This window comes from Lathamus discolor, chromosome 3, assembly GCF_037157495.1.
Source record: "Lathamus discolor isolate bLatDis1 chromosome 3, bLatDis1.hap1, whole genome shotgun sequence".
Taxonomy (NCBI): Eukaryota; Metazoa; Chordata; class Aves; order Psittaciformes; family Psittacidae; genus Lathamus; species Lathamus discolor.
In genome coordinates this window covers 75,574,860-75,601,598 of record NC_088886.1, presented here as the reverse complement: position 1 = coordinate 75,601,598, position 26,739 = coordinate 75,574,860, and the positions used below count along the sequence as shown (strand labels likewise).

General features: G+C 37.6%; 1 protein-coding gene across 6 annotated transcripts in view; it reads right to left on the bottom strand.

Annotated features, from left to right (window-relative positions):
- Positions 1-26,739, bottom strand: part of FAM171B (family with sequence similarity 171 member B) — a 191,242-nt gene that overhangs the window by 42,368 nt on the left and 122,135 nt on the right. For all 6 annotated transcript variants that reach the window (XR_010610624.1, XR_010610625.1, XR_010610626.1 and 3 more), the window contains one exon: positions 1,144-1,267. The gene's annotated coding sequence lies outside the window, so the exon portion shown is untranslated. The remainder of the gene's footprint in view (positions 1-1,143; positions 1,268-26,739) is intronic.

The following is a 26,739-nucleotide window of genomic DNA, read 5'->3' as shown; positions in this document are numbered from 1 at the left end:
AAAGAACAAAGTAGACTGGATTACTAACCAAATGACAGATGCTGGAGAAGCATTTTCATTCTGTTTCCTATTTACTGGAGCACCTCCTTCACCAGATTCTGCTTCCCCAGACAGAAGATGCAGGGAGACACTTTATTCCAAGAATGTTTTCAGAGTTTCATTTTAACTCTTTGTTATTTATAACCAGATTCACTCATACCTACCAATTAACTGTTCTTTAAATTACGGATTGCCCCAAACAAAATACATTTTAAAAATATGTGAATCAGTTTCTTGAGAGTAGAAATTTATATTGTTCTACAAACAGCTTCTGAATTCTTTCCTTGATGAACATTTCCTATTTTATAACTGATTGTCAGTGTATGAATAGATGTTTATTCCACATGCAGAAGTAATGGCAGCTCTTTGGATCATAATCTTCAAAAATTGTGTTTATTAACTGAAGTTTCAATGCTTGCAATCAATGCATAATTATAGTATAAATCCCAAATATATGCAATTATATGCAATATTTGGAAAAGAAACAAAAACTACTGACACTCGAGTTATGCTTCCTTTGATAACCCTTTGCCTGGGCAATTGATAATTGGTCATGAAACATCATCACAAGCTCCAAATAACACTATGCATGTAAGTCACTTTTCTGACAATAATTTGTCACCTGATATTACGGTTTCTGGTTTGCAGAGCTAAGATAAAGATTATGTAATAGACTGCTGACTTTGATGCTATGAAATACTTGATTATACAAGCAAAGATGCAGCTGGAAAATTTGCTCTTCCTATCTTTCAGAACAAACTTAGTAAAAAAATTTATTAAATAACAACAGTTTTGTGAGTCCTTTCTACATTATTTTTTCCACATGCACCTTCCTTATCAATCCAAAAGGTAACTTCTTTCTCAGCAAGACTGCGTCTGCTCCAGGCGCTTATTTCTCAATCAAAATAACAGCTATACATAATATCATCATTATTTACTATGTAAATGATTCTGTTCTGGCAAACATGATTTAGTGAGGAGAATAAGTATTTTTGTGGAACTAATTACTTCTTTATAAATAGACACTACTTGCATTCAATCAAACATTTAAAAAATAAGATTAAAACAGAAAACCTAATTTTGACTTCACATCTAACAACATACCTGCTTAGTAGTTATCCTGCATCTGACTTTTATCCACAGAGTAGCCATCCCAACTTTCAATGATGTGTAAATGGATTTCTAAAATTTCTTGAAAGTTGCAACAGCATTTTGCGCATCTGGATCACTAAATATTGAAAGTGTGCATTAGCGAACAAAGAATTGTTGCATTTCAGAAATGAAGAGGTTTACCTACCTACAGCAAATTAATGTGAAACATTAGGGGGGGGCACAGCTTTAAAAACCAGCCTCCCACATCATCAGATCTTTTTAAATTTGGATAATAATAACAATACGCATAAGGAGACTTTTACTTTTTTCTCCTCCTTTCATCTTTGTTTTTTCCACAAATTAAATCAGAGTTGGATTCTGAACAGCAACAGGCAAATTCTGAAAACACTTGTTTAAAGAAAAATCAAAATACATATCAAAAGCTCTCCTAAATATACACAGTCCCAAGCATAAAGCTTCAGATCAGATAAGCAGATTTCTCTTTTCAAATATCCATTGTTTTAGGTTATTGATCAAGCTGGAAATAGAGTAATTTATTCTACTGGGACCTCTCTTGGGTCACTGTACACAGTGTGATGATCTGCGATTATAAAGTGCTACCAGTGAAATCCTGATAGGATGCTCTTAAACTATCATAAAAGAAAGATCATCAGGCCTCCAGTCCTGAGGGTCTGTACTGTCCCTTCTTCCTGCCCACTACTCCTTTAATCACATATTTTATGTTCCTCATACACAATTATGTATTGCAGATTGGCACCATATACAACCATGTAATGGGCTTTGATGGCTGTTACTATTGAGGAGCTTTCCTCACAGTAAGAAAAGTCCGTACTGCTTATATATGAGACTTCTGGACTTCTTTCACTGTCAGGAAGGCATAAACAACTGGAAAATCCTAGTTTGGCCATGCGCTCTTGTCAAATATTTGTCACTACAAAATACAACAGGTATTTTATATTGTATCATTAATTACCCAGAAAACTAATAGCATGTCTATCACCTGCAACTAGGAGCCATTTGCATTTTATCATCTCCCGTTTCAGTATGATTTACTTTTTTGAAATTCACTTACATTGGAAAAAAAACCCAAACAAAACAACTAAAACAAACAACAAACCTTCTCAGTCACTGGATTGTATATTTGCAAACATGGGGCTTTGCAAACCTGATCTCAAAGTGACATAATTATAATATCGGTTTTATGACTCATTCAGTGATTACGTGTTAACTGGTCACTCCCTGTCACTCACTATTTGCCAACACAGTGTTTATCTAAACCACAATGTGCTGTCCAAAAAGCACATGCTATTAAAAATGTATTTAAATTAAATCATGAAGTTGCTCCTTTCTTTTTTTAAGATCTCTATGTAATTTCTGCATGCGTAACATGAATACTGAAGTTGCACATCCTATAAGCTGTAAAATCAAAACAGTATTTATTTTCACATCTCCATTATATTCATCGCCAGATTTAAGAACAAACCATTAAAAAAGACTAAGTGCCTTCAGATCTGCACTGACTTTGGAGAAAGAAAATTCTTTCTCCAAAGATAAAGAACTGTCATGGTTTAAGCCCAGCCAGTAACTCAGAACCACACAGCCACTCGCTCACTCCCCCCAGTCTTCCTCCCCCCACTCCTGGAGAGATGGGGAGGAGAATCGAAAGAATGTAACTACCATGGGTTGAGATAAGAACAGTTTAGTAACTAAGGTATAACACAAACCCACTACTTCTACCACCAATGATAACAATGATAATGGAAATAACAAGGGAAGAGAATACAACTGCTCACCACCTGCTGACCGATCCGAGCAGCAATCAGGTCATCCTAATGCCATCCCTGAAGTCTGTTACCACAAAACTGACCACAAAGAGTGAGATGCTCCCTAAAACTGACATAAAGCTACACACACACATTTCCTGTTGTACTACTGAAGGAGAATAGAGGATTGAGGGGAGAAAGACACAGACTGCTGTGGCCTTTATCAAATCACACCATCCTTGCTCTACCAGATTTCTGTCTCCCATATTCCCAGTCCCCACAGAAAAGTGAAGTGGGTTTTCTTCACTGCTGTAATTTTTTCCGCAAGGTTGTACCACACAAGTTAGAATGCACATCAGCAATTTAGTACTCTGCCTAGCATTTCTCCCTTCAACAACACTGAGATTACTCAATCTTGAACAACAGAACCACAAAAAGAAGCCCCAGGCCAAGGCCCTTCCCTGGGGTGTTTCAGAACCTTCCTTCTGTGTGAGGCCACACAAATCAGTCCCACAGCATTCAGACATTACACAGATCTTGAAGCTTTCCAAAATAACTGACTCATGGAAGGAGCACAGAGCAGACATTTCAGAGGTCTTCTAAAAATTATGATAATTTTTATTTATCTCCTTTTAAGTTTTTAATGAATAAGCGATAATGTCCCAATTATAAATAACTGGCTTATTCAAAGGCTTTGGAACTCATCTAAAAGTTTCTTTCTCTGTTTCAAACCCTAAATATTCTGTTAGTACGTATGATTTATAAAATTAATCACTGTAATTTTAAATGATTGCTTAGGATCAATGTTCTACCATATGAAGCCAAAAGTATTAAAATAAAAAAAAAAAAAAATCAAGTACAAGCCTATTCTCATGATATTTACAGTAGAGCTTCACAATCTGAAGATACTTGGAAAGTTCAGATAACATAAAGTTCAAATAAACAGCAAAGTTGGGTGCTTTTTAGAAATTAAATTCAACTTCCTGAAACTAATAAACCAAAGCCAAGTTGGAGAGAACAGAAAAATAGTCATAGAATTAGAGAACAGTTTGGGTTGGAAGTGACCTTAAAAATCACTTAGTTGCAACTGCCCTGCCACAGGCAGAGACAACTTCCACTACATCCAGTTGCTCAAAGCCCTGCCCAACCTGGTCTTGAACGCTTGTTTAAGTTGTACATAAATACTGATTTTTTAATTTTTTTTTTTTTTATCATTGTCCTGGTTTCAGGTGTAACAGTTATTTTTCTTCCTAGCAGCTGGTGCAGTGCTGTGTTTTGATTATCTTGTTATAGCTAAGTAGCACTTTTCAGTTGCTCATGCTCTGCCACAAGGAGGGGCACAGGAAGCCAGGAGAGAGCAAAGATAGGACTCGACCTAAATTAGCCAAAGGGGTATTCCATACCACAGCACATTATGCCCAGTATATAAACTGAGGGGTGTTACCCAGGAAGGACCAATTGCTGTTTGGGTCCGGCTGGGTATCAGTCAATGGGTGTTAAGCAATTGAACTGTGCATCACTTGCATTTTCTGAGCTTTCATTTCTATTTTTTTTGCTGTTTCCTATTATCATCATTATTGTTATTGTTGGTATTCTTTCTATTACCACTATATTTACTTTATTTTAGTTATGAAACTGTTCTCAACTCTACCTGCAGGTTTTACATTCCTTTGATTCTCCTCCCCATCCCATCCACGGAGGGGGAAGGGAGGCAAGTGAGCAGCCATGTGGTGCGAAGTTATCAGTTGGGTTTAAACTATGATGCGATTGAAGCAAATTGCTGCTTGTAAGACCATTTAACTTAAACCAACTTATTAGTTGCATGTAGTTGCCATGCACACAGTTTGATCTACATAGTAGTGTACAAGTGCAAAACTAATGCAACTTTGCTACAAATACACACTGACAGCTACAGAATTGACATTCTTTAACAAAAGATATGTAGATGATAGACCAACTTCCAGTGTTTTATTTAGGTCTACTACCTTCTACTCAGCAACTGTAAGGGTGGTTGAACACTGTACTAGCTTTGCTCACAGAGGTTGTTTCCATCCTTCGAAACAAGTCAAAATGGAGATGGGCTCTGGACAAGCTGCTATAGTTGATGCTATTTTGAGTAGCATTTAACTGGACAATCTCAACAGTTCACTTAGAATTAGAGAGTGGTTGAGGTTCTAAAAGAACTCTCAGAAACCCAGTTGGGGGCAAAGGAGACTTCTGTGTTTTACTGACTTCTAAAAATGATGTCAAAGAAATAACCTTTTCTTTTTTTTTTTTTTTTTTTAATTTTTAATTAATTCCCTTACATTCTTCTAGAACTAGCACTTCTAGGGACAACTAAAGTTACTGTCATGAGACCAGCCTTTATATTTGAGATGCATCCTATGATGATATTTGTATCTTCACTTACAACCTTAAAATGAGCCTGACTTGCATTACAGTATAGTAGAAAATCAATGGGGGAAAAAAAAAAAAAAGAAAAAAAGCCGGATGTTGGAAAAAACCCACACACAAAACAAAACAACAAAAAACACACAAGGGAAGTACTTCCTCTTACATTTCTATTTTTAGCACTAAGCTTGACATGACCTTGAATTTCCCATGATATAATCAGACACAAATATGCACATTTACTGATGGGATTTTACTGATTACGGGGGAGGAGGGATCTCCTACTTTGTACTCCTCCATTGTACAGAGTAGCTTTGTATTCTGATTATACCATTACAGTATTCAAGACAGTTTTTCTTTTTTTTTAAATCCTCAAAACTGATGCATTCCATGCTTAAAAATAGTCCACACTTAAAGCTGCTTCTCATTTTATATATACTCCATTGGTACTCCCTCTAGTATATAAGGGTCCATTTTGTAAATAATGCATTACAAATGAAATATTAACCTACAGAAGACACATGACATGACACTGTACGAAATGGATGAAGCAATTATCACTCTGACAGAAACATTTTACAGCATATGTAACCTCTGATTTTTTTTTTCCCCTTTTGTAGATGCCAAGCAGATAATGAAATCACCATTACTCTCTATAATGAGGTTTTCCCATGCTGAAAAATATACAATTATGGCATAAGAGTATTTATTATTAAAGAAAACTAGAATAAAAGAAGTATTTCCATGCAACACAGTATGCAGAGCAAAATGTTGATACTAGCAAAATTCTGGTGCTGTTCAAAGAATATAGAATCATAGAATAGTTAGGGTTGGAAAGGACCTCAAGATCATCTAGTTCCAACCCCCCTGCCATGGGCAGGGACACCTCACACTAAACCATGCCACTCAAGGCTTTGTCCAGCCTGGCCTTGGACACCACCAGGGATGGTGCATTCACAACTTTCCTGCACAACCCATTCCAGTGCCTCACCACCCTTACAGTAAAGTACTTCTTCCTTATATTCAATCTAAACTTCCCCTGTTTAAGTTTTAACCCATTACCCCTTGTCCTGTCACTACAGTCCCTGATGAAGAGTCCCTCCCCAGCATCCCTATAGCCCCTCTTCAGATACTGGAAGGCTGCTATGAGGTCTCCATGCAACCTTCTCTTCTCCAGGCTGAACAGCCACAACTTTCTCAGCCTGTCTTCATACAGGAGGTGCTCCAGTCCTCTGATCATCTTTGCGGCCCTCCTCTGTACTTGTTCCAACAGTTTCATGTCCTTTTATGTTGAGGACACCAGAACTGCACACAATACTCCAAGTGAGGTCTCACAAGAGCAGAGTAGAGGGGCAGGATAACCTCTTTGGACCTGCTGGTCACACTCCTTTTGATGCAGCCCAGGATACAATTGGCTTTCTGGGCTGCAAGCACACACTGATGGCTCATGTTCATTTTCTCATCATATTTTAGGTGGAGTGGGCTGTGCCAGAAGGACACGGGAAGCGGGCCCTGACCCAGCAGGCAAAGTGCAGGCAGGGATGGAGCCCGCACTGGGGCAACGGCTGGGCATGCTGGGGATGGCAGCAGGACCATTGTGTCCCACCAGGGGTGGACCAGGGAACCCCTACCATGCTGAATCAGCACTGTCTGCGTTGATGACCTGTTTAAAAGTTGAGTCTGGAGGATTAAAGGGTTGGTTAAAGAAGGAAACACTTCCAGTGCAGACATGTTTCCTGGCCCTGAGGATCAATTGCCAAGATCTGGAGTACATCTTTTTGTATTATAAAATGTTATTGTATGCAAATGCAATTTGTCATTCTTGAATTCTGTGACATGATAATGACTATGTAAATGATGATAAGTCATGCTTGGCACCTGTTGCATAGGTATATTCTTAATGCATACGGAAGCTGAGATAAGCTTAAGCAATGGCTGTCTTGCTTTAGCCCTTTGCAGGACATCTTGTATCTATTCAGATGGCTGGAATGAAACAAGAGGCTGGCTTCAATGTGCCATTAGGGTAGCATGTAGCATTGATGTATGATGCTAAAGTTATTTCCCTGGAACACATAGGAACCAGACTTGAGCAAGGAAGGTCAAAGTGAAATGAAAGCAATAGCGCTCATCTCAAGCTTTGTTCACAGTTCTGCAATAAGAGCGTAAGTTGCAATTGGGTGGTTGTTAGGACCTTGCTCCTTTCCAATGTAAAAATCATGCAATGAGGAATAACACTTTAAAGAATCTGGTGTTCTCTCTCATAAGAGAAACAAATGAAGACAGGAATCACATTCAAAGACCGTATCTCTCAAGGCATTCTTCTGTTCAGAAACATTATTGTCTGCCTTATTGTTTTTCTTCTTTCAAGAGCACTGTGGAGAAAGTGGCAGCTGGCTCTGTCCCAGTTCCTCAGGTGGTCCCACTTGGTTTCCTTCTTCCAGGGAAGGCTAACCACAAAGTAGACACAAATGCTCTTCTAGAACTGAAATCAGGTCTGAATAAGAGCTTTGAATCCAGGTAAAAACTTCTCTTACGTGTTCATGTGAAACTGTGAGCCTCGAGACTTTTGTTTGCGTTTCATGATGATTTTTATGAGGGTGCATTTCATTAAGGAACTTAGAATCACAGAATGCTTTTCATAAGAATATTTTTCATTTCCCCACTTAATGTTATATATGGGCTGAAGAATAAAACGTAAGTTCCTTATTCTTCAGCCTAGCTATAGACATTTCTCAGTTTTGTATGTAAAGAACACATATGAAGTAAGAACTTACAGGTTCAGAAATGTAAACAAAACCCCAATTCTTCTCTATTGTAAATATCACCCACATTTGACTTGGCTTTAAGAGTCATTAACTTTCGATCTGATCTAAAAAACATTCTTTAAAAGTCAAGGGAAAGCTTTATTGCTCAGCCCTGTTCACCAACAAAGAAAGATCATTGTACTGAAGAACAGCTAATCAAACAGAAGTCAAAAGTAATTCAAGGACTTACAGTAGCAAGAATCATTTAGGGATTCTCTTATTTTTAAACTGAAGTGTCTGGACTGTAGCTCATGGATCATCAATTCAAACTCAGTTTAGTAGCTCATAGTCTACTTATATTAACATAACCCTAACCTCTCTGACACACTTATAGGAAATGTCCTATGGCTTTCTAACTCTGGTTTTGTGTGTCCAGGTTCAAGTACCTGTAGGGATTCAAGTGTGGTTCTTAGTAAGAGAGGCTAATTTTGCCAATAGGTAATGGTTTAAGCAACTTAAACAGAAAACTAATACATACAAATAGGCACAGATTATCACTATACAACAAAGCACATTTTGAAGTTACTCCTTCAGACTTATTGCCCAGTAAGCCATTTTGTACTGTCAAATGAGCACAACCCAAGGTCCAGCACCTACAGGTCTTATGGGCTATAACGAAGGAAATGAGAGGCTGTCTGTCTGCAGGAAGCTTATTCATGTACATTAAGAACAAAACACTTCTGATACTATCAAAAATAGGATGCTGGGAGAATAGAATGTAATATTTTGGACACCTCTCCAGGGATATTCACTTTCATTTGGACAACTTATATGGAAGCAGAAAGCAGAAAAGTTAAGATTATTTATAAAACCACCTGGTCCTGTTTCTGAGAGTTCAGTTGCCACACAGGTTGGAAGATTCATGCTACAATATCAAGAAATCACCCATGCCCCACCTAACTAGGGCTACTTAAAAACTCATATATGCTCCCTAGAAGGCAAGAGAGTGATAGAAAGTAATTTATTCTACCAAGATGAACCACTGTCACGAATTTTGACATCAGTGAGAGAATCCAGCTCTGTGAGCCACATAAACAAATACCCAGGCATCAGGAGTACCTCCATCTAAAGACTTCACTGCAGCTCAAGATCAGAAGTTATTCAAAGACCAGTTCTGGAAGGAATGGTGTAAGACTTAAGCACCAGCATAAGTGGCAATGACTTCACATGCAATAAGTAAAAATAAAACATTACTAACAAAATGTAGAGCTTAAGCCACTCAGCTATTCTTAACATATATTGTGATACCAGATAATGTAAGGTCCTCATAATTAAAATATGCAGAGAAATATGAACAAAATAAATGTTTTCTCTCTCTTCCCCATGTCATCTTGGTCCAATTGGCCATTTTCAACTGAGCTTCATTTTGAAACGCATTTAATATCCCTCAGTGTACAGCCTAGGGGATGAAGGGATTGAGAGTGCCCCTCAGGAGGACATGGGGGTGCTGGTGGATGAGAGATTGGACACGAGTGAGCAATGTACACTTGCAGCCCAGAAGGCCAATTTTATCTTGGGCTGCATCCAAAGATGTGTAGCCAGGAAAGTGATTCTCCCCCTCTACTCTGCTCTGGTGAGACCCCACCTAGAGTACTGCATCCAGCTCTGGAGTCCTCAGTACAGGAAAGATTTGGAACTGTTGGAGACAGTCCAGAGGAAGACCACAGGTAAGGCTGGATGTGTTTCTGGGCAACCTGATCTAGCTGAAGATGTCCCTGTTCATTGCAGGAATGTTGGACTAGATGACCTTTGACAGTCCCTTCCAATTCAAACTATTCTGTGTATTTTCTACTGAGCAGCTTGGTCTAGTTGAAGGTGTCCCTGCTCATGACAGATGATCTTTAATGCCCCTTCCAACCCAAACCATTCTATAATTCTATTATTCAGTGTCTGTCCTACAGGCATAATCTCACATCACACAATTCATTGCTTCCTTGATTGCCCACTTTCTCTAATATACTAGAAAAAGGGAAAGAGATAGGGTAAGTGCATTTGAAAACTAAATCATCACCATGAGAGAATGAATCATAGAATGGTTTGGGTTGGATGCGACCTTTAGCTGGAAATCAGCAAAAAGTGTCGCTGTTTTAAGCAACATAGAAGGGTTACAAAGTGAAAGCTCAAGCTGCCGCCATTCCATTTTCTTTGCACTTAAAGAATGGAAAGAAACCAACTCTGATAATTTTTATTTTACAATTCTTGTCTGGTTTCAACAATCGGTATCAAACAACGAGGAACCCAGCCCGTCTGGTTATATATTTCCCTACAACCTCTTCCCTCCAAGTATCCTCATTTGCTTCATTATACTCATTTTGTATAATGATACTAAGAAGATGCACTCAGAGTTCCAGGTTCCACTGGGGGAGGCTGATCTGTAAAAAGATGTTATTGCTACATTATTGTTAAAAGAGGTACTGCAGGAATAGCTTGCTCTTCCTCCCCCCCACTTTAACTTTTGCCTCTTACCACTCTACTATTGCTGGCAATTGCTCAGCTTTCCCTAAGCAAAGTCTTGGGAACTTCCTGACGGACCTTCTTGGTGAAAGGTCTGAGTCTGGTCTGGTGGCTGGAGATTCTCCAGTAACTTTATTTAAATTTATCTCCAGGTTTCATAGCTTATGAGTCATTATGACAGAAATATAACAGAAAAATCAGAAACAGTTAAGAGAGCAGGAAGGAAGGTGTCTCTTCCTAGCTTCCATATTTCAAATCCCTAGACCTTTCTCATTCTAATTAGAAGAGACATTTCTAAGAATTGCTAATACCACACTAGCCTGATACCACACCAGCTGGTCCATGGTTTAAGCTCACCCAGAAACATCCTCTTTATCTAAGAATCAGTACAAATCCTCACCCATCAGGGCTGCAAACCTCTGCACAAAGCCCAATCCAGAAACCCACGCATGATCCAGAAGCAAGGTGGTTCTAATCCTGCGTTAATCCTGTAACTTCAGGCATCAAAAAGAAATTCAAATTACATCTGAACAGTGTGAGGTTTTTTTTCCTCATGAATGCTGTTAAAGCCTTCCATTTTGCCCTCAGTCACGTACTGAAGACAAGGAAAGTTTGGAATGGGAGACTTTTAGTATCAGGAAAAATAAACTGAAAAAAAAACCCACAGTGAATAAAAGAGTTGACTCTCAAGTCTGGCAAGCAATGTTTTAAAAAAATTGTAAGTATTCCATTTTTTTTAAAAGTATAATGTGCTTTAAAGTACTGCAACTCAGTATGAAACATAGGCTAAAAATGTGTAAACTCTTGAAACAGCAGAACAGTCAGAACTCTCCTTTTTGCTAAGATTTATCTGACACAATGTAAGTCTTCTTTTAATGCCCACTTAATTGACATATATTGTTAAAAGCGCACATTAACTAGAGAGATTATTTAAAAGACCTGGAGAAGGAAGAAAGAATTGTCCAAGAGTACATTACACTAGTAGACTGAAAGACCATGTGAAGGAATAATATTGTGATTAGTGACTAGCCAGAATCCATAATTTCCCTCTCTCAATTGTGTTTATACACGTCATGCAGTTTTCACTGAGACATTTATCAAACTCACAACGTAACTGTCAAACCTGCAGTTACAGAACTCAAGAAAAAAAAAAAAATAAAAATGGACTAACGTAAAGACCTCACATCAAAACATGATAATCAGACAACTTAAATGCTTGGGTTCTCCATAAATTACACTCATCAACCTTTTTAATTACATTCCTCCTCTTTTTAGCATTAACTACTGAACAAAATGACACCAATTACAAAAATTAATATGACTTCCAATACTAGCACACTTTTGCTTTGCAAAATATTATTGACATATCCATTATTTTAGTTTTCAATGTAATTTCTACAAGCTGTACTAATAACTGTGCCTTTTTGTACAATGGCAAACTTGTTGATTACGTTTTATTTTAGATTCAAGGTTGAGTATGTTAAAATAGGCTGTATGTCAAACAGGTGGTGTGGCCTTCGTGTAAATATGACTGTTAACAGTCTATAATCATAGAATCATAGAATAGTTAGGGTTGGAAAGGACCTCAAGATCATCTAGTTCCAACCCCCCTGCCATGGGCAGGGACACCTCACACTAAACCATGCCACTCAAGGCTTTGCCCAGCCTGGCCTTGAACACCACCAGGGATGGTGCATTCACAACTTCCCTGCACAACCCATCCCAGTGCCTCACCACCCTAACAGTAAAGAATTTCTTCCTTATATCCAATCTAAACTTCCCCTGTTTAAGTTTTAACCCATTATCCCTTGTCCTGTCACAGGCCACTGAGAGGATAACGTTGATTTCTCCCCTTAAATATCTTGGACTATGAAAACCAGCAAAGGTAAACACACGTAAATAAAACACAGTAAGATTTTATCTATCTTTATTAATGATCTATATTTTTTTACTTTTCTGTTTTCATCACATCTCCTTTACGTGTAACACCAGCCACACTGCAAAGATCATGTATAATTTTACATGTTCCCCTACAGAGAACAAAAATAACTCAATTATACAGCAAAAAATCAGAGATGCACATAACGGTTGAAGTTGGAAGGGACCTCTAGAGATCAATTTGTCTAATCCTCCCATAAAGGCAGCATCAGCTACATTGGCGTGTACAGTGCCTTGTCCAGCTGGGTTCTGGGGTCTCCAAGGACGCATATTCTACAGCTTTAAGCTTTTACCTTACTCAGCTAAACTGGCCTGCATTTGCCGTAAATTTTGATTTAAGTTTCTTATAGTCAGCATTTTGCTCAGGAAGGTGAGAGTTACAACAATGGCACAACTTCACAACCACAGTGAGGAGAAAGTACTGAAATAAAAAAGGAACTTTCTACTGCTACAGCTACTCAATCCATCAGTTAAGCAGAAATTACATGAGTTTTCTGGTCCAGCAAGATTTTTTTTGCTGTGAGGACTCAATCTGAGGGCAAGACCATTTACACAGGTTATCAGATAATAAGTTAACATCTTCAAGTTGCTTTGAGGTTATCAAGCAATGAAGTGTTTTGGACAAACTCAAATTATTTAAGGTCAGAAATAATTCTTTGTTATTTGTGTGTGGGGAGTGTATGGGGAGTTAGGGTGTTTTCTGCAGATGAAACATTACATATGGGATTGAGATCTGCTCACAGCAAGTTCCCACAAATACAGAAAGTAGTTGTCTCATCAAGTGTTCTATCCCTACACATTGGGCGGAGATTTTGGAAGAGAAAACTCTTAAACCTGAACAGTCAGTGCACTGGGTGGAGCACTTACTTTGCAGCACTGAATATTCACCTCTGGAACTGAGTTCAAACCCAAGTCGAACTGATGCAACAGAAATTCTCTAAACAGAGCATTAATAACAAATCTAGTCAGAAATCGGCTTCAGGAGGATAACATTTTTCCGTTTGTTTAATTAGCTGTTGAACCATATGGTCAGAATATTTTACAGCTTTTAGCATTCATTCAACAGCTCTACAGCAGTAAAATGTCTGTTTTATTTCTGCTAGTAACAATAATGCAAAAGCCACATCATGAAACTGCTTCACAGGACATTCAAATGCAGACATACTGTTAACAATGGTGCAGGCACAGGTGACCTAGCTGACTTGCAAGATAAAGAAGCCTCATCACAAGAGAATTTCTATCACTACAGAAACACATATTAGAACAGATCCCAATCAAATATGCAAATTTAGTCTCTCACTATAGCCTTGAATGAAGCTTTAGGTCAGCACACTAACAGTTATAACACAAAATGAGCCAGTGACTTTCAGTGTAACAAGTAACAGACTTATATATCTCCAAACCCAGTTAGATCAGGTATAAGACAAGATGTCTTAGTTTCTACATTATAGAGCAGTTTAATAAAACCTATGCTGTCGTCTCAGTGAAACCTGGTGTTCCTCTTCCCAAATTTAAAGCTAAAAAAGCTCTGATAAAAAACAGTACTACTACCAGAAAGGACTCTCTGCATCAATATTCATGTTTGCCCTTTAGGACAAAATTGAACTTCAGTATAAACATTGTACAGTATAAAATTGTACTTCAGTATAAACAACTTGCTGTATTTACATATTCCCATACTAACATATGGGAGAATGGTCTGGGAAAAAGGCAGACCAAAAAATCCAGTTCCCCCTACTGTCCTTTATTGTAAAGATTCCCATTAAAATCATCAGAAGCAGTCTGAGAAACATCACCTTTTTCATCCACCCCATGAAGACCTGTTTTCATTAGATGCAGAAATGAAAGACTATAAGGGATACCTTTTGGCAGACCTTTCTAATAAAATGAAGCATAAGACAAAGTAATGCTGCAGGTCTGGCATGAAATGAACAAATGTGACTCAGCTGAGTTTACAGAAGCATGCTTTCCCTTTGATGAATCCTAAGGCTGGCTCTAAGAAAAAGTGCTTACTGGTGGATTTTGTATGAGAAGGAACAATAGAAACTTGAGAAGAAAATGCTTCTAATTTCAAAATAAACATTTCAGAAGAAGTATTTTACAAACAAACACACTTTCTTAGGAACAGAAAATATCTGCCCTTTCTTACTCTGTAATCAACCTCACAGAGCCTGAAGGAAAAGGCATGAGTAAACCTAAGGCTGATTCTGCCAGCAAAGCTCTACATTTGACATTCTATATTCTGGCATTTTACTCCTAGCTGTGCTCTGGCACAACGAAATGGCATGGCACCATCTGATGATTTCAATTTAGTGGAGGATTTTAATAAGAAGTTCTCTTCTACATGCACCATTTCATATTTATAGTAGTGCAAGAGGCATTAAAATTCACAGCAGTGACATGAAAAAAGCTTCTAAGTGTTATAGTTTAAGCCCAGCTGCAAATCAGAGCCATGGAGCCACTTGCTCAATCCCCACCCCCCCACCCCCCGCTCCCGGGGGGATGGGGAGGAGAATCAAAAGAATGTAACTCCCATGGGTTGAGATAAGAACAGTCCAGTAACTAAGGTATAACACAAAACTACTACTGCTACCACCAATACTAATAATGATAAGGGAAATTACGAGGGAAGAGAATACAACTGCTCCCCACCCACCAACTGATACCCAGCCCGACCAAGCAGTGATCTAGCCCTTCCAGGTAACTGCCCCCCGTTTATATAGTGGGCATGACGTGCTGTGGTATGGAATACCTGTTTGGTTAGTTTGGGTCAAGTGTCCTGTCTCTGCTTCCACTTGACTTCCACTCGTCCCTGGCAGAGCATGAGACTCAGAAAGTGCTTGGTCAAAGTAAACATTACTGAGCAGCAACTAAAAACATTGAGTTTATCAGTGCTTTTCCCAGGCCGAAAGTCAAAAACACAGCACTGCACCAGCAACCAAGAAGGAGAAAAAATGACTGCTACTGCTGAACCCAGGATACTAAGCTACCAATTTTCAAAGTAATGTAAAGCAGAGGTAATGAAGAAAATAATGAATTTTAGGCACATCTCAATAACCTCTCTATTGGAAAAGTTTTCTATATTCTTCCATTACACATTCCATTTCTGCCTAGGAGAACAATGAGGAATTAAAAAGAATTCTCAAAACTGCAGAAACAGGTATGGTTTTTTAAAAACTTTTTAGCTATCCACATTTGTTTTCCAAAATCGTTGCTGATAAAATAAGTCACCTTGGCAGTGGAGTCATGTTGTTAATGTCAAAGCTTTTATGCTCAACAAAAGGAGGAAGAGGAGCAAAGGTTTTATTGTTCTGTGCTTGTACAGTACCTAACACAAAAGGGTTTCAGCCTATCATAACAGACCTCTACCTCTTGTGTTCTGATTGTAAGAAGATTGTAATTTTTGTATACCAAGGCACCACATACTTGAAGTGCTGTTTTGGCTTGATGATTTTTGAAAAGGATTACAAACGCTCTTGAGTCCACTGGATAGAACCACTCCACTCACTGTCATGTTTTTCTACTACCCTCCCAAGCATCTGCTAATAATAACTAGCTTCAGAGAAAGATACTGCATTAGACAAACCTTTGATCTGAAAATAATAGCACTTTTTATATTCACATCGAGAGTATCTGAAGATCTGTATCAATTTGGAATAAATATTATCACATACAACACATAAAATTTACACTGTACCTATTCAGACTACGGAGGGTCCACAGGTTACATTTTATTTTTCTTAGTTTTATTTGGAACACACATTTTGAAAACAGTGCCTGTCGGAACATCGTAAGATTTATAGTGTTTTCAGAAATTGTTATTTTGCCCTGTGAAGAGGACCTTCTTAAGAAATAACACATAGCTATTTAAACCGCTTAGTACATGCAACCACAGAACAGTTTGACAGCTCCTGAAATTACCATCAGGAACAGATTTCAAATATTTGAAGCTCCCTGAATTATACTTTAACTTCAGTTTGTGAAGTCACAGATTAAAATACATTCCTTTCTATGGAAAACAACTTATTATGCTACAATAATATCCTTGAGTGCACTGTAGAAATAGACTGGGAAAAGTTGAAGATCTATGGCAACTGCTGTTATCTCAACAAAACCAGGATAAAGCCCTAAGGGAAGTTTGCTTGTACTGATCAGTATAAATCCAAAGAGTAATTATGAGAAACTGAGTAATTATAAAGGGCTTTTATAATGCCCATAAAACTTTATTCTGATCTAAACATGTTGCAAGACATTATTTCTGCTGACTCAATGTTTCTGGGTATTACTGCCTCTTTATTTGCTTTGATTCAAGAGTTTGTGCAACTGCACTGTAAACAGAACAGGGAAATGGTCTGGTTTAAAAAAACAAATAAATAAAACACCCAAGCAAACATTTTTTAGAAAGAGTTTTTAGACAGAGGGGGTTTTAAGCTCATTAAAGGATCTCTTCACTGATTAGTTTCAGTGCACTTTCATGCTAACACTCAAGTTTGAAAACTGAGGGGACTATAAGCTCCGTCTCAGAAAGGAGGGACAAAATGATCAGGAACAAGTGCCAAGAATGTTACCTCCATCCCTGGAAAGATGATGGAACAACTTATTCTTGACTCCATCACTAGGCATATCAAGGATGAGGGGGTCATTAAGAACAGCCAACATGGTTTTATGAGGGGGAAGTCATGTATGACCAACCTTATAGCCTTCTATGAGGAAGTGACTAGGTGGAGGGATGATGGTAGAGCGGTAGATGTAGTTTTTCTTGATTTCAGTAAGGCATTTGATACTGTCTCCCACAGCATCCTCATAGATAAGCTAAAGAAGTGTGGGCTTGACGATCAAGTAGTGAGGTGGATCGAGAACTGGTTGAAAGGAAGAAGGCAGAGAGTTGTGGTCAATGGCGCAGAATCTAGCTGGAGGTCTGTGACTAGTGGAGTCCCTCAGGGGTCGGTGCTGGGACCGGTGCTGTTTAATATTTTCATCAATGACCTGGATGAGGGAACTGAGTGCACCCTCAGCAAGTTCGCTGATGACACAAAACTGGGAGGAGTGGCTGACACACCAGAGGACTGTGCTGCCATTCAGCGAGACCTGGACAGGCTGGAGAGATGGGCGGGGAGAAACTTGATGAAATTTAACAAGGGCAAGTGTAGAGTCTTGCATCTGGGGAAGAACAACCCCATGTACCAGTACAGGTTGGGGGTTGACCTGCTGGAAAGTAGCGAAGGGGAAAGGGACCTGGGGGTCCTGGTGGATAGGAGGATGACCATGAGCCAGCAATGTGCTCTTGCGGCCAAGAAGGCAAATGGCATCTTAGGGTGCATTAGAAAGGGAGTGGTTAGTAGGTCAAGAGAGGTTCTCCTCCCCCTCTACTCAGCCTTGGTGAGGCCGCATCTGGAATATTGCGTCCAGTTCTGGGCCCCTCTGTTCAAGAAGGACAGGGAATTGCTTGAAGGAGTCCAGCGCAGAGCCACAAAGATGATTAAGGGAGTGGAACATCTCCCTTATGAGGAGAGGCTGAGGGAGCTGGGTCTCTTTAGCTTGGAGAAGAAGGAGACTGAGGGGTGACCTCATCAATGTTTACAAATATGTAAAGGGTGGGTGTCAGGATGATGGAGCTAGGCTTTTTTCAGTGATATCCAGTGATAGGACAAGGGGCAATGGGTGTAAACTGGAACATAGGAAGTTCCACGTTAACATCAGGAAGAACTTCTTTACTGTAAGAGTGACAGAGCACTGGAACAGGTTGCCCAGGGGGGTTGTGGAGTCTCCTACACTGGAGATATTCAAGGCCCGCCTGGACAAGTTCCTGTGTGATGTACTGTAGGTTACCCTGCTCTTGCAGGGGGGTTGGACTAGATGATCTTTTTAGGTCCCTTCCAACCCTTGGGATTCTGTGATTCTGTGATTTACACTGAGTTTGCTGAAAAAAATAGCAACGTGTACCACAGCTAAGCTCTGTAAGACCACATTTTTTATATTTGTTAAATATGTGCTGGGAAATGTAAAGATACAACTGAGAAAAGAACTTGTCACATTTGAAAATGTACAGGTGAAGACTTCCAATGTCAAATACATCTATTAATAACTGACAAAACCTGACTTTAAAATAGTATTCTTAGTTTAATTTAAATGATTTCAATATTATTGTTGCTATTCAAACTTCACTTAATTAGCAGTGAAGACTCCATGAGATTACTTCAAAAGAAATATAGCAAGACCAATAGCTGGACTCCTAGGAACTTTTGTCCAGAAAATATTAACAACTGTGATTAGATGTTTCTAACATGCAATTTCTGCAACACCCAACAAAGCTAAATATTGTGTGAATTAATAACAAAATTCATTTTTACAATGATAATCCCTACCAAGAATGCTTACTATTTAGGATTTAGACACACTGCGTGAGTTTTAAAAAGTCACCTAACAAAGAAATGAGAGATTCAGACCCAAACTGGCATCTGTATAACTTTTTAATAAAGAGCTATTTTGTAGAACAGTGTGTATTTCAAAACAGACAGGAGCAGTAGTAAGAGTTTAAAACAATTAAAAAAAAAACCCAACTCAGTCTTTTATCACAAAATTAACAACACAGAGCTGTTCCAAGTTCACTACTGAAACATCAAAAATTATGGGGTTTAGGGTATTTAAAATTTCCTTTAAAACTGAAATATCACAAAACTGGGTGAAGAGGAAAGAAAAAAAAAAGTTGACTCCCAGAAAAAACAAAAACCTCAGAGCATAGCTCTCACCATACTTTCATAAATTTTAGTGCAGCCATTGATTTACAAAAAAATTTCCCAGATAACGCAAAACATTTAGCTAGTGATTTATAAGAATGGTAAGAAGCGCACTCAGAGTTGGGGCTGCTCCTGGAACTTTTGCAAGTACAGCACAAAAGCCTCTTTGATACAATTTGCTTATATGAGTGAGTGTATGATAAACACAGCAGGTTTGGTTCAGTGAAAAGAGAACAAGGAGTTAGATTAACCAACCAGAATTTATTTAAAATTTTTTCTACAACTTCATCAAATACTTAAAATATGCAAAAATTACTTACAAGAGTAGCAAACATTTCTATCAGAAACTAAACGATTCTTAAACACCATCAGTTTCTGCCAGGGATTCATCTCTTGCAGTACCATTTTCTTTCTGGTTTTCGTTTTTTCACATTTCCATGTTAAAATGAGATTAGCTCGTCTATGACTAAAAACTCCATATAATCATACCCAGCTTCTCTCTTCATTTTTGCAAGTCATGAAAGAAACCATACCTATGGATAAAGTTGTAAGCTTTGAAAGACAACATTCAGCACATATGTGCATCTTGCTAATTGCTGTTACTGTTGATCCTGAGATCAACACTTTATATTTCTGAGGATCAGAGCCTTAGTGACTTCACAGGGACTGAAACATATTTGTTATTTTTGAAGGCAAACAGTATGAAACAGAAATTAAATAGAAAGGATACCGTAAATAATGCCTACTTAGTTTCCCAGTAGGTTGAAGACTGTACTAGAAGAGGGGTATTTTGGTACATACTGCACATGCAGCGCTACAGATAAGTCCAAGCAGAATTCTCTGGGGATAGAAGCTGTCCTTTTATTACATGACCACACACCAGCTATCAAAGTGAATATGCAGTACCCATTCACAAACATAAGCATTGTTACAATAAAACAAACTAGAAGTAGTGGCAATGAAAAGTTAAATGGACTATTTTTGAAATTCTTGAGGACAACTACTTGCAAAGGACCCTGCAGCAAACACATAGAATTAGTAAGATAACTGGAAATGTCCCTTTGTAAATCTGGTATTAAACAGGCCACTTGTTTAGTTTTTGTTTGACATTAACAATTTCTCCCCTGAGATTCAAAGTGATACCATCACTTATCAGCCAAAAGATGCATCAGAACTGTTCTAATGAAATCAACTTTCTTCAAGATGGAAGTTTACAACTGAAAGAGCCAGTTCACAATTCTCCATCACGAAAGAATAAACAGCAGTAACATCTCACTAACTTAAATTTTACACCAAATTTTGTAAGTTTTATAAGCTAATAATACAATAGAAGAAATACAAATAGAATAAATCTAATCTTGGAATTAAGATCTATTACTTGACAGTTTATACAGGATTTAAAAATAGCATCACAGAAATATGACATTATTCTAATTAATGGTTCCAACATAAATTAAGTAAGTGCAGACTGCACAGCCAACAAAAAAGCAATAGATTCTGTTAATGAAGTTGTATTCAAGAAATCCTCTGGCATGTTGATTGCTCTAAATCCAAAGTGATGTTTCAAAAGCAATTAGAACAGTCAGTCCCTTATTTTCCTGTCTCATATTAATTCAAATTAATGTGCTGAAAGTAAATCACTTGCATTGTAATTTCTTAATGCTGCTGTCAGTGGCAAAAGACAGCGTATTCTCCCCCATCATAAAAAGTTAAATCACTAACTCTTTAGCAGCAGCAAAGAGTAAAACTTTGAAGGCTTTTATCTTTCAAGGATATTTTTAACAAAACACAGATTTACCAGTGCAAGAGGGATATACAGATACCAGAAAATACATGGTGTAGTATGAGGCGTCCCTGCCCATGGCAGGGGAGTTGGAACTATGATCCTAAGGTCCTTTCCAACACTAACCATTCTATGATTCTATCAGATACACATTAAAAACAGTTACCAGCAAGTTTATCAAGCATTATTCAGAGGGTTCTGTACAAAAGTACATCTAGGAGCTGACTTAGCAGAGAAGGCACAGAAGACTGCAATTCTCCTCCACAAGCACTACGCAGTGCCACGCACTTATGCCTGGCCAGAAGACTGGAGGGCGCTAACACAATTGTACAAACCCCATGTCTGTTCCTACACCAAAATTCAAAACAAGTTACTAGGCAATGAAGTATAGGAGATTTCATGTCCCTATCCAAACTTTGTATTTACATATCTAACTCCAGAGTCTTGGTCTTGGAAGACCACCATGTAAGGTAAAGCAAAAGCAAGACAGTATAAACTAACATTTACTTGTCTTCTGTGACCCATTATTTGCCAGCTGAGTCAAAAAGATGCCTATGGTTTCAAACCTGCTAGTTTGGCAGACCAGAATAAAAAAAACAACGGAAAGGCAAGTCAGATGTTTTCTAGTTATCTTTAAATTATTCTGTAATTATTCCTTACTTACTGAACCAAAATATTTGGTTCTGACTGTTATTAAGTTTCTCTTTTTTAGCTGATCTCTTAGGTCCGGAAGGGACTGTTTGGATGTGCTAGAGACAGAGGCCTCTTTACCACAAAATACCCTCAACAAGTGGCTGGTCCCACAATATTGCATGTGAATCTACGTGAAGAACAAATTCAGACTGAGGACACGCATGTTTATTTGACCCACATTCATAGTTCTAAGGGAGAGGAGTAACAGTAACAATACTAGGAAGAGAAACTTAAGTGTTTCATACTTCCTTAATTAAATCCTATGTACAGCAATTGTTTCCCTGAAAATAAACAACAGAAGATAGAGGCTTTATTACTCAATGTTCACACCATCTTTTCAACCTATGAATTACCAGCAGAGCTGCCAGCTTTTCAACAAAATTAGAGCATACTTTCTCTGTGCAGAAATGCTCTGAAAATCTTTGAATATGCACTTGTTTTTTCCAGTAACAAATATGCACCTCTCCAGCAAAATATTCTGAGCCCTTTGCTGCAACTTGGGCAGACTTCCAGGGCTACAGCAACTTTCAAAGCAACCTAGAACCAGCAGGCAACTTGAAAAGTTCTCAGCCTCTCCTTGCGCTCACACACTGGCTTCAGACAATTATACAAATGTAAACACAATAGCAATTTTTTCCACCTTGCTTCTAAAGCACATTTCCCTTTTAATTTTGTTTGTTAGGCATTGGCTGCTCTGCAATGTGAACCGTTGCACTGTGAGGGTAAACAACAGGGAGATTCACTTCAAAACTGCACTCCTGATCTAAAGCAAAGACCTCATGAAGATGCACTATCCTTGTAACATATTAAAGAGACTTAAATACTTATACCAAGTTTTCCTGTTAGAGTTGAGAATATATCTGGCTTTTTACTTGAGTATTCAGCAAAAGTGAAAATCACAGAAGATATGGACTACCATTCAGTCCACAGGCCACCCAGGCAGCCAGTTTAAACCCATCAAGAAAATCTCTGAGACTGCTAAGCCAGAGACATCTTCACTGCAGACAGGGAGCCAAGTACGGTAGCAAGTACTGAAAGAAAGGTGCAACTTAAAAATATGGATATAGGCAGAGATAGGTAAAATCCTACCTTTCCACAGTAAACTTTCTCCTCACTGTATTTGAAGTACAACATTTTCTCCTTTTTCCTGAGTACAGTTTTACCTTGAAATGCCTTTCAACTGGTCAAAACACCAAGATTTTATTTTTACAATATACAACAGTTGAATCTATTTTTTTTTTTTTAAATGAACAGTTGATCTAATTTTATGACACAGACCAAAACAAAAAGCAGAAGACTGGCCAAGTACTTTTTGGGTTTTATTTGTTTTGGGTGTTTTTTGGTTGGTTTTTTTTTTCTTTTGATATTTCAAAGGCCTAGTGATATTTACTGTAAGTTTTGTGGGGTTTTTTTGTCTGACTAATCATTAGCAATGAAACTTCAAATACACATTTTACATTTAGAAAGACTTACGTACATTTTATGTTATCAAAGCAAGGACTCCATGGTTCATTGTCTAGTCTTAGTCTGTAAAAGTGAATAAATTGGTAACAAACCTTATACCTTAAAACCACAACTGAAACAGACCTTTAAGCAATTTACAACACCTAACTACAGTAAGACTACACTAAATTCTTGTTAATCCTACTGAATTTCTAAATTACTGGCAGCATTTTACTATGGCTAGGATAAAAATGCTCTATCAGTGGGAAGTAAAATAATCTGCCACCTAAAGTAATATTCATTAATTTTAAAATTAAGCTCTCCCAAACAGAAACAGACAAATCCTATCATCACCTCTGACTGTACTGTGTTTCCATGTTCAGGGAAAGCTTCCTTTATTTCTGCTAGCACATACCAACATTTGTTTTCCTGCACTGCAATCTATGCAATTTGTATTGTTTCGCTTCTGCACAATTAAATTATTATTCTCTTTCCTGGATATTTGAAGACAAGGAGTTTCTATGTAATCTTAAGGAATAGATGAACTAATCAATTTTAAAATTAAGCATAGTCATCTCTGTTTCTAACAACTGAGTTTTAGCTTATTTCATAGTTAACATCAGAAATTAAAAACTGGTAAGAGAAAGGTTGTGTCCTGCCTGAAGGGACCTTGACTGTGTTCACAGTGTCCTCAAAGGCTTTGCATCACCCACCTCACATGATGAGGTTTTTGCTTTCCTTACTAATTAAATTTCATCCAAAAAAATCTCAGTTCACAAAAGATAGCAGCCAGTGTTGCAAGACTGAGCAATAGAGACAAGGTTTCTTGAATAGAGCAGGTCATATTAAGCAGGATTTCTGATTTTGTACTTTAGGCACAAGTACACACATTTAATTAACAGATATTGGATTGGCCAACTATGCTTTCTCTACAAGAACAAACATAGATTCATATTCATTTTTGCAGGTGCAGTAATGCAAGTTTCAGCCAAATGAAAATTCAGCTTTCATTATCTTCAATATACAAAAAGATTCATCTAATATTGTTATGCTTGTTAAGCTTAAAAATTGGAAGCAACTGGCTATTATTAATAAAGTAAATGTTTCTTGATACTTTTCATAAAAAAAAATAATGTTACTTTACCAGTAAAATTTATTATGTGTCTCCAAAAAGTATTATACAATGAAAACTTCTAGTAGCCTGGAAAACTACTTTTCATCAAAACTTCAGCTTCTATTCTAAAAATTAACCCCAAAAAATTTAAATGGCTTTGTTTTGTGTTCTGAATGTATTGATTTTAAACTGGAAACGGAATCTAATTGCAGTGTATTCTTAATCTCTAAACAAAAGATCAGCACTGTGATGCAAATATGTTAGATGTAAAAGCTAACCAGAAATCCAGTTTTAATCTTGATGATTAAGTCCCACCCATTTTAGAAAATCTTTTGAAGCTTTTAAAAACTTAATACCATCTGTAAAAATTGCCTGTTCTTTTTAAATGACAGTAATTCATTATTTTCAAAATAATAATTCATAATAGCTGAATTTCTAGAACTCAAAAGACACTTTTAAAACTGCTGTTCAAGTTTTCACCACTTTAATCCGAGCTCTATTTTACTATAAGCCACAGCAAATGAAAGAGAAATACCTGGACAACACACGCACAGGGACACAAACATACACAACAACCTCCATCTTAACTTAAGGAAGCTTCTAATAAAACAGTTAAAAACAACAACACAGATGATATACTATATGTATTTTATTTTCTTTTCTCCCTTTATGAAAACTGAAACAGGGTCTTGATTCTTTGCCCTTGCTACAAGTGACACTCCCTTTCTCGGTTTATGCAATAAGTGACTGAACGTTATGAAAGCTTCGCCCATGTTAGGCTGTGAGACTGAGGTCATACCATTATCCTGAATCTACAGATGTCCGTTTAAAACATGTTGCAAACAATGGGGACATGCTGATCATTAGCAAGTTACTCCCTTCAGGCAGCAGAACAAGTACATGAAGGTGAGTAGCCTGTAACCTTCAGTTTCTTTAAAAATGCCAGAAATTTCTGTGAATCCCAGTCACATGAGGATTGTTTTAAGAAAAGTACCCTTTCTGCCACATACAGCCTCCCAACTAACAATAGTTGTAGTTCTGGCTTTTCTTAGTCAGAGCAATGCTGTATTAAATAGGACAACCAAAAGAGTGACAGTAAACCCTAAAATAATTGTTTCATGTCTGTTTGGGGCCTGTGATGGAAAAAAGACTTGTCTGGACTCCATGGACAATACAAAACACTGGCAAAATAGCTTGAAGTTTTCCTAGCTGTAAGGCAGCATGCTTTAAAAGACTAAGCTAAACAAAGAAGCCCCACATCTTCTCAAATAACTTTTTTTTTTAGCATTGCTAATTCACTTTCTCTGACTGAGGGGAAAAAGTATTTTTCTCTTTTCTATTGGCCCCAAATGAATTACAGTAACCAAACAAAACTGACCACCTAAAACTATCTTACTCACCACACACATCCATCAAAGCAAGATCTGAATGTAAATTAATTGCATGCCAGATTAGCAGAAAAGCAACCACAGATGCTCTTAGGACACACAATACAATAAACAACATATCTGGACACCCATCTAGCAGTATTTGGAGGCATTCTGTAACAGAAATGAACATAGTACTGAGACAGCTCATGAGGCTTCATCAAAGAAGTTGGATAATTCACAGCAATTGTGGATTTGTGTTAAACAATCCACAGTGCCTACATGGAGTATTTCTCAAGCCACGCAACATTTCCTAGCCTTTCTCATTCTTTCACACCAATTTATCAGGGAATTGCTCAAGCTACTACACTTACAGATTTGAACTAAGTAAAGACAAAACAACAAAAACTAAAACCACAAACAATTTAATCTTGATGTTAATGGTTTTATAGCTTGCGTCTTTAAAACCATAGTCAATGACTTTTTAACTTTCCTAGATAATGAATTCCATGGTAAAAATTATCCTGTTGGTGTGCTATAACTTGAAAGCTAACTCTGTAAACACATTCATCATGTCTAAGAGGAAAAAAAAAACCCCGCAGAAGTAAAAAATACTTGACTAGAGAGTAGAAATGGGCATTTGTGAAACATGTTCAATTTTAAAAATAATTCTGTCCTTTCTATACATTTTGCAGTCACCAGTGGAAAATTCCTACTATTTGTGAAGTTATAAGACTACAAATCAAACAAAATAGGAAACATCTCCTCAAGCCCTCAATAAATAGGGTACAGCTGCAATGATAATATCATGGAATGAAAGGTTTGGCATATTCATCTTACAAACACCTTAAAAGATTAACAGTCATCACTGTAATTGTGTTTCAATGTGCAATAATTAAGTACTTTTCTACTTGACAGCTCCCAAGTTTAAATCAAGAATTATTTGGTATATTTTAGCATTGTTTACATTTAATTTTAGACTAGCTAAGATTGGTCGTGTGACCCTAGTACTAGGTCAAATAACAGACCTTCTAGTGTATTATGTGATTTAAAGTGAAATACCATCTGAGCTAAAATAAGGAAGCTGAAAAGGAAAGAGG